This window comes from Branchiostoma lanceolatum, chromosome 6, assembly GCF_035083965.1.
Source record: "Branchiostoma lanceolatum isolate klBraLanc5 chromosome 6, klBraLanc5.hap2, whole genome shotgun sequence".
In the NCBI taxonomy this organism is placed as follows: domain Eukaryota; kingdom Metazoa; phylum Chordata; class Leptocardii; order Amphioxiformes; family Branchiostomatidae; genus Branchiostoma; species Branchiostoma lanceolatum.
Window position 1 is genome coordinate 21,329,312 of NC_089727.1, and position 9,457 is coordinate 21,338,768.

The following is a 9,457-nucleotide window of genomic DNA, read 5'->3' on the forward strand; positions in this document are numbered from 1 at the left end:
ATGACGTCACAATGAACAGGGTAGCCAATTCGGAACTTTGCGATGCGGCTCGGAAATAACGTTTTATAAAACAAAATAGATATTGCTATGTCCTTTGATTGAATTTTATCACGATAAGCACTGTTAGCTTAACAAATGATGTTTTTCGCAAGCCGAGGGTTTAACCTATGTAGAACGGGGGAAGGGGGGGTGCTAAAAGTTCCCGCGCAAACTTTGATGTCCTATACCTCCCGAACGATGTGTGCTAGGACTACCAAACTTGGTGACTTTTCCTAAAATTTAGTTGGTAACAGTTTTATGGTAAAATCATAAGTTTTTCATGTTTTGTGTTGCCATGGCAACGGGTTTCTGACGGACATTTTACGAAATTCACTAATTTCAGTTTTAACAATGAGATTTCAAGGCTGTCATGCTCTACAATTGTTTTCCAACATTATTAATATCATATGTAATCTGATGTAACTTTCAATATTGAATATTCATAAATTATGCTATAATTACAGGACTAAAATTGCAGGAATTATAAAATTTTACACATACATCACCCTCTGCAAATTTGGTGATGATACACCATACCATTTTGAAGTTATGAGGGGGGGTGAGCCGAATTATTTGGCCCTCCTTTGTTGGAAGTCATCCTTTTAGATAGAATACATTCGTAGACATTTTGGACTTTACTTCTACTTCCAGGTAATGTAGTAGAATCGATTTCGCACACGGTACAATGTTTGCCATTTTCCTCCGTATGGCATTTAATCGTCTAAATCTGAACCAAAAACAAAGCAATTGCGCGTAGAGAAGTCTTCTGTTTAATCGTAATTACATTTTGAAAATATGCGGTTGTTAGCCAGATATGATTTGACAACACTTCGTACTAAAAGATAGTTTTATATCCATCGAAATGTTGGTGCTTTAATGAATTCCCGCTATATTACTTTCATTACAGAGTAACACGGTGAATGGCGAAGCAGTATCGGCTACCAGGCAGCAAACAAAATGAATTAAATGCACCTTGACGGCAGGTACCCATACTACCCGGGGATCCAGAGGGGGGCGCACCCGGCGCGCGCCCCCCCGTTCGCGCCGTAAAAAAAAAAAAAATACACAAGCCGACCGGCCAAAACTTTTGTTGGGGGCAAGGCTAGGGGCCAAGGATCAACCTTACATCATCAATCCGCTCAAATGAAAAGACAACTCTGTTAATTCTACAGAGTTCTTGACTTCAGTATAGATATTATTAAACTTGTAAAGATATTGATTAGGTTTATGCGCTGTCACGATACAAGACTTACCTTCCCGCCAGCCCAGAGAGCGGCGCTTGCAATCGAGGTCCGGAGCGGGGTCATCTTCTCCCGGGAAATTTAGTTAGGATTTCCAAGCCATCAAAAATATATTCTGGTTGTCATAGTTTTTAGAATATACTAGTTTTATAATATTTCTTGCTTTGTCATTGTTGCCATACAGCTGTCGAGCAATAACGTTCATTCATTCATAAACGCAATTTCCCGCATTAATTTTAGAGGCAAATCTTTTACCGCCGCCATTGATGTTATCATCAATGGCGGTGCTTGAAATAGAAACGACTCCCCCAAAAATTGCTTTTCAAAACGCTGGAAATCAGTATACTAGGCTGTCGCACACGTTGCTGTATACTTATCACACTCTGTTTTACTTCTATACTCGTGTTTTCAGGTACGTAAGTACCGTCGACCAAGTTTCACATTGGACATGGAAAATACTATTAGCGTAAAACCTTTGATAAAATCGGCTACCATATCAGTTATGTTCCCATTGGTTTAATTTTATGTTCATTCGTTTGTTCTCGACCAAAGAGTTCGATTTCATGTCGCTAACACCGGGAGTTCCCCATGAACGTTACTAGCATGGAAACGTTAGTAAACATGAACTTACAAGTAATATTCACAGACTGTAGTTTATTTACAAACATAACGTTACCACTGACAACCAGCGTGACCAAGTATGAAACTAGTTCAGTTACGATGGAATAGATCCATTTGTGGGTCAAAGATGAGCAGGGCAAGTAAATTACCGTCAAAAGAGTCCACATGACATCAATGCCGGTTCAATGTAGGGTCGATGCTAGAAAATCAATGATCCTCCGGTGGCAAAATCGTAACCGCTAGCCAAGACAGCCATGGAGACTTTTAAGAAAAGAAAGTTGTGTCTCTGCATAAAAGCCGCGTGCTTCGGCTCTCGGTTTGGTTTCACCCTGTACGTACTATTTCCGTTTCCTGCGTATGCGTCGTGCAGTCGTGCTTCTTGCCAAATATGAGCTAGTATTTGCGTAAAATTGAGCAATATTGCGACACAACTTTGGACAAGATGGCTGTACTCAGCTGTACTTGGTATACTCACTGCATCCAAACATAAACGAGGGAGATCACGATCACACTGCATGTTGATACACGTTGTAATACTTGTCAATATAAAATCCTAGGATTACAAGACGATTGGGTGAGATTTAAGTGATTTGTATTGATTTCTGGAAAACGTATTAATTTTTTTTTATGTATCGATGTGTTTGCTTTTGTGCTTTGTTACGTTGCGATGCTAACAACATTCAGGCATTTCGTGACTTTCATGTTTGGCGCGAGTTCGCCCCAGTTTAAGAGTAGAGTAGAGTAGCGTAAGCATGTAGAATCCGCTTGTAGAACCGCAAAAATCCGTATTGTTGTTATTAAAAGGGCACAATGAGGGGAACAGCACCATATGTGATTGGTGTTCGAGTGAAAATTCCCCGCGGACGTACTAAGGGCCGTCGGCACTTTTTTGCCACGGAATATTTTCTTAGATATTACGGGGGGCGTGCCGCACGGTGCCCGGCGTGAGTTTGATGTTTTTGAGGTGTGCCCCGCCCCCGGTCATCGACTGCTAACAATGCGTAACAGAGAACTCTGCAAGTTCACCGTAGGCTTCCTTCTTATGAAAACAAGGCTGTTGTTCCTGTAAGATTCCTATACTACTGTTGACGGTAATTTCTTTTGGATTCAGTCGCATTTTAAGACTCACTCTGGCAAATCATGGTTGAAGAAGGGCCGCAGCTTCAGTGGAAAACACAAAATGACCATGCGCATTTCTCAATTTTTTTTACCGAATTCACAGCAAAATGTGTGCCGAAATGTCGAAAATGGATCGGACGGCCAGTGTATGTGTCAGAGTCCAGGCCGTCCAAAATGAGATTTGGCCTCATTTGACGGGCGGACGCCCCTCTGGCAGATTCTACGTAAAAAAAATCTTTATCCCGCCGGGGTTTATTTTGCTCAGAAATGGTTCTAAAATGCACCAGAGAGCATCTAGATTTTGAAAAGTTTCAGGGGGAGGCCCCCCAGACCCCCCCAATGAGAGGGGGTTCCACCCCCTCTCGTGCTCTCCCCCCGCGCAGCTTACGCTGCACGCCTTCGTGGCCTTCGGCCACGACTGAGGTTGCGCCTCCCCGTTCCAAAAATCCTGGATCCGCCGATGCCCCCTCCCCTCCGAGATGACGCGGGCGGACTGCGAACCACTGAAATTGTTGTGTCAACTTATTCTATTTATGCCTGTTATCGGTAACGGTAGATGTTTTCTCTCTTCTTACTTCCTACTTTCCATATTTCTCGCCCTCCCTCTTGTCTCTCTATCTCTTCCCCTACACACTCTCACTCTCTTTGTCTCGCTTGAACACATCTTCACTGGAACCGATACCCGTTTGATCATGTATGAACATTTCATTGAACATCGTGTTTACACGGATTTTAATTTCCATTCTATTTCGTACACTTACTTTGATATACGAAAAGTCCTTTCTTGAAAGCTTTAGGTGCTTATGTTAACCCGCTAAACTTTGTACCAAAAACTCTATATCGAAGGCTGATCAGATGAAAATAAAATGGCTACAAGGCTTTTGAACTCTTTAACATATTTCCCTATAATCACATTCTGTAATCATTGTTTTGATTAGATAGTTTGCAAACGTGAAACCACTGACTTCAGTCACCCTTGCTATATATTTTTCAAACCTTTTTGTTATCACGTATAAACAGGCACTCAATCTTCTGCTAATGACAGGTATCATTAATTGTATTCACGTTGATGAGTGGGCAACATTCAGATTATGAGTTTTCCTTTTTGCTAGGAATACAAACATGTGTACAGTAAGTCTAATAAGACATTGTGGTTCTGTCATAGAAGTATATACTGTGCCTATAGAATATGCATTAGTTTTATTGATTAGTATTGTAATCACGTATTAAAATTCAGGCAGATAATGTCCTTATGATCACAAATGTCAAACCGAGTTTACTTGGTGAAAATTGAGCAAAAATTAGATTGTGGATTTAATTGAAATTACGTACATAATGAAACAAGTCCGAAGGAATGGTGACTTTGTTCATAGGGGTAGGCACTGTGCAAATATATTTATCTCCATGAAAAAAGGCTTTTTCATGGATATACTGTTTTGCGTGCGTTTGGTGTTTGTGTGTATGTATGTGTCACCGGATGCTTAAAGTCACCATAACTGTAAAACCTGTACATGGATCGTAATGATTTTCGGTATGTGGGTGGGTGTTAAGAGGAAGATGGTCAAGGTCGATTTTGGGCCCCCTGGCATATGTGACTAGAACTGCAATGGCGTATTTGTAAAAATCTTCAATGTAGAAGAACTGAAGAGTGGATCGACAGATCGTCATGTTATTTGGTACACAGGTAGGTTAGACCAAGATGTACACACTTAAGTGCAAACTATGCAAATGAGACGGAATTTGCATAAGTAAGGAGGTTAATCGTTTTCATGTGTGTCGCTGAATGCTTTAAGTCAGCATAACTGTAGAACGTGTAGATGGATTGTAATGATATTTGGTATGTGGGTATGCGCTGGGAGGAGAATGGTCAAGGTCGATTTTGGGTCCCCTGGTTTGTGTCCCTGGAACTGCAATGGCCTATTTGTAAAAATGTTCTAAAGGGGTATAACTGATGAGAGGAACAACAGATTTTCATGTTATTTGGTACGCAGGTAGGTTGGACAGAGATGTACACACTGAAGTGCAAATCATGCCAAGTTAGTGTGTTTGCGTGTGTGTGCGCGTGTGTGTATGTTTGTGTCACTGTGTGTGTATGTATGTGTCACCGGATGCGTAAAATCAGCATAACTATAGAACGTGTAGATGAATTGTAATGATATTTGGTATGTGGGTAGTTGTCGGGAGGAGAAAGGCCAGTGTGGGTCATACCATTGAGCGATATAGAATGGGGGGAACTGGTTTAATAGAAAAACAAAGTTTCATGGAGATTTTGGGTCCTAAGACTCTTGTTGTAGTTTTATTACTTTTTATTATCACCTATTCAGCTAATGGCACACAATTTCCTTCGAATGACTGATTGGTTCCCTTAATGTTTACAACAAATCTGCCATAGGAGTTGATGATGTGCAAGGAGAAGATGGCATAGTTTTATTGCTGTTTAGTATCATTTATTCAGCTAAAGACACACAATGTCCTTCTAATGACAGATTGTTTCCCTTAATGTTTACAACAAGTCTGCCATAGGAGCTGACGATGTGCTAATATGTCATAGTTTTATTTCTTTGTATAACCAATTATTTACAAACAAGCATCTCATGTATTTGAGACCGAATATACGTGTATCTTAAAAGACAGGCTGTTAGTCCACCAAACAGCCGTCTGAAACATGTGTGAAAGATGCTTATTCGCAGCATTTAGACTAAGATTTAGCAAGTATATATTATCCATAGGTAACGTTAGGTGAAAGTTAAACACCGGTCTGTACGGTTGAAAGTCTAACCACACAAAAAGTAAAAGGGCAAAGTTTGGACAATCTAAATGCCTAAGGTAAAGCATATAGTTAACACCTGTATAGAAGACCTTATGAACTATATGTGAATGCAGGTAAAATAAAAACACCGCATTGTTTTTCTTTTGTCCCTGGTAAAACTTTCATCTGTACAGTAACGATGTCAGCAGATTTGTAAGATCATATTTTTCCAATATGAACGGATGATGATTGTGTTGAAGAACTTGTAATGAGTAAAGAACTTGAGATACAAAATGTATGCTAACTGATCAAATGAGTTCATTATAATATATCATTTAAAGGCTTGAACAAGCAACGGACTAAGTTGTGAAAAGTGTGTTTATAGTAACGATCATGTGAAGGAAAACATCTGAAGTAGTAACTTGGCTATTGAGTTACATCTAGTTTGTTCCAATGCCAAGAAGAGAAACAATTTAAACCATTGTTAATTTCAAGTCTATAGAACTTAGCAGGTACCAACACTGCTAAACGTCTGCTATATTTGCTGTTTTTCATAGTGACTGGCGATATTGACGAGGTTTTTCTTGTTTATTCTTTTTTTTCAATTATTCTAATAAAGTTTATTTTATATTAGTTGCAATTAAATGGCATCTGTGATTTTTTGAAAGTGTCAGTGTAACAGGTTGGTTGTATGTTTATATGTATTTGTTGATGTGTGTGTGTGTGTGTGTGTGTGTGTGTGTGTGTGTGTGTGTGTGTGTGAGAGAGAGTGAGTGTGTGTGAGTGTGTATGTGTGTGTGTTTGTGTGTTTTGGCATAACACATGAAAAACGTTCCGGTCTGTGAAAAATAAATATAGTTTATTATCATAAAGCCAGGTGATCTTACCCCGATGATGAAGGTATTCATGCATATATATGATATTATGATTAGAGTAGTCAACCAACATTTGGTATCCGACTTTTACCCAACCACCAGTCAGCTGCAGTCTACTTCCTCCCGTAAACGGCGTATACGATCAAAAGTTGCAAGGCAAGGTATGGTATACGCGTGATTTAATCACTACAACAGTTTATTATTGACATATTACGTAGTGTTAAGTCATAAATACGTTATATTGCGAAAATAGGCATAATCACCCAAGGTTCTTTATTAGAGCACCGCCTTGGGCGTTTTTATTCTCGTCCCGTTAAAACATTTTTTTTTTCATTGACTCAGAATGTTTTCTTCGAAGCCCATGTTAGACATAAATAAAATTACATTCATACTTATGCACGTAAGGTTTGATTGCAGAGAAAATGACCTGAATGAGAGAATAGACAAACTTTCTGTGACAACAAATTTAATCTTACTGTTTTACTTGAGAAAATTGGACATTTGCAATTTTCGTTCACGTTTAGGATTGATTTACTTCCTGTATTTTTTTTGTCCCTCGAATGCCCTTTCTAAACCAACAAAATATGCAGGATAATCATAACATGCGTGAAATTGTGAGATTTGAAATGTACAAATGAGCTAGTTTCGTTTCAATTTGTTGAGACATGTGCGATATGTTGTTTTATCCTGATTTTATGGCAGCTAACCTTCCTGGGTCACACCTCTCGAGCCACGCCCACCCAGGAAGTGGTCAAACTGGTCTCCGCAGCTCCAGACCCAACTTGGAGGTGCCCTAGAGGCCGTCCCAGGAGCAAATGGGAGGACCAAGTGTTCAATGTGCTGGACACTCTGGGAGTCAGCAGAGCCGACTGGAGAGCTCTGGCCGAAAACAGAACATCCTGGAGGGAGATGTCTGCAGCCGCCATGCATCTACCCTGATGCCTGCGGAATGATTGATTGATTGTACCTTTAGTTTTATGTTCTCTAGAGACCTCGCGGGAGCAGCCTCAGTATTCTGGTACCCTCCCTTACAGCAGAAAGTAACCTTTATCTTATGACAAATTTAGTAAAAAAAATCAGTCTGGAACACCACATTTAAAAGATCTCCATGGCATCAGTTTTCTTCTCTTTTCATCCTCTTTAGTTTATCTTCTTAATGTTTAAGACCAACATCCTCTTTAATTACTTTCTTAAGTTATCTTTCTCTATGGCAATTCATGTTGTAAAGAAAAAGCTACACCGTTATATGCGAAACTTCGACAAAATTCATTTTGGCCTACTAGTCTTTTTTTTAACTCAATGTGAAATGCAGAAGTTGACCAGGTACATTTAGATTTTTTCATGACAGAAAATATAGTGATAAACGTTGAAATTTGTCAACACATAAAAACATACTGTATATTTGTATTTGCATATCTTTGTCTAAGAGTACCAGTCTGGGTACAGGTGTTTTAAAATTACACGTAACAGTTATACTCTACGTGCCGCAAGTGGGCCGACGCGGTATGACCTTGTGACGTTCTTAAATATAACTCCGGCTAGGCGAAATGCCATGATAGAAAGTATTTAAACGAAGCTTCTTTGACATGAGAAAACTGCAGTTGTAGTAAGAATTGCCAGACGACGCTTTTGGTTGACGAACGAAAGGATCGTGCATGGCCTAACGTTGTAGTACCACATGCATGGATACGATTCCCTCTAATTTCTAAAACTAGTCCATTTCAAATTGAGAAAGAGGTCCAATCTCAAACTTTTGAAACAAACTGCTATTATTGTTTAGGGTTTGTTTATTCCTTTATAATTTACCGTTTGTTCCCTGTTGTCTTAGCTCACTTCAGAAATCTGCCCCCCCCGTTACACCCTTGCCCCTAATTACCTTCCTCTGCTGATAGAAGCACCTGCACGCAACAGAATAACTAACAAAGTATCCTTTGCAGTGTACACTAACTTATTATTATGGTTTATCACGGTCAAGTAGATCGCCAGAGTTGTCTTATCTCCTTGACAACCACTAAACGTGGCACGTAGCTTGCGTAGTCTGTCCCCTGTAGCCGGAAGGGGGCTCTGGGGCAGTAATTACTGTCTCCGTTACTAGCTTAAAGTGTGTCGATAATTACAACCATTAGATCAAAAAAGTTGGTCTAATGGTTGTAATTATCGACACACAATCGAAGTTGTCAGGAAAGTTCCAATATGACGAATTACTTCTATCAAACTTGACATGTCTTCAACCGAGAATTTGTTAAATTTTGGGTGTAATAAAGTAAATTCAGACTTCCCTCTGCCTTGCGTTTGAAATTATCGAAACTTTGACCGTTACCCAGTAAAGAAATTCCGGTCTGGGATAAGGCAATGTAGAATACAAGGAGATGATGCCTCTATAGATAGTGAGGAAAGAGAAGATGAGGCCGAGTAAACTGTAGTTGTGGCTCAGCTACGCCGCCTTGCAGGCAAGCATGTAAGTCCATCTGAACAGAGACAGACGGCATTTTGTTTCCAAGCTATTAGCATATTCTCAAGTTGCAACGCTGCTATGGAATATAGTGGTGGATGTGGGGGCCGGAGAATAGTCCGTTGCCAATCTGTAATGCCAAGAGTCAACAGTTTCGAAATTTTGTGTGTGATAAGTCACTTTTGGATGTATTTCCTCACGTCATTTCACTATGGATTATACAATGTTGGCCCTGCCACAAGTCGAAATATAGGGTCGTTTTCCCTGTGTGTGGGTGAGACGCAACAGTTGGCGCCTGCTCCTTACTAGGCCCCACAACTAAGAAGGGATCAAACTTCAAATACCTTTCTTGGAGAGATAT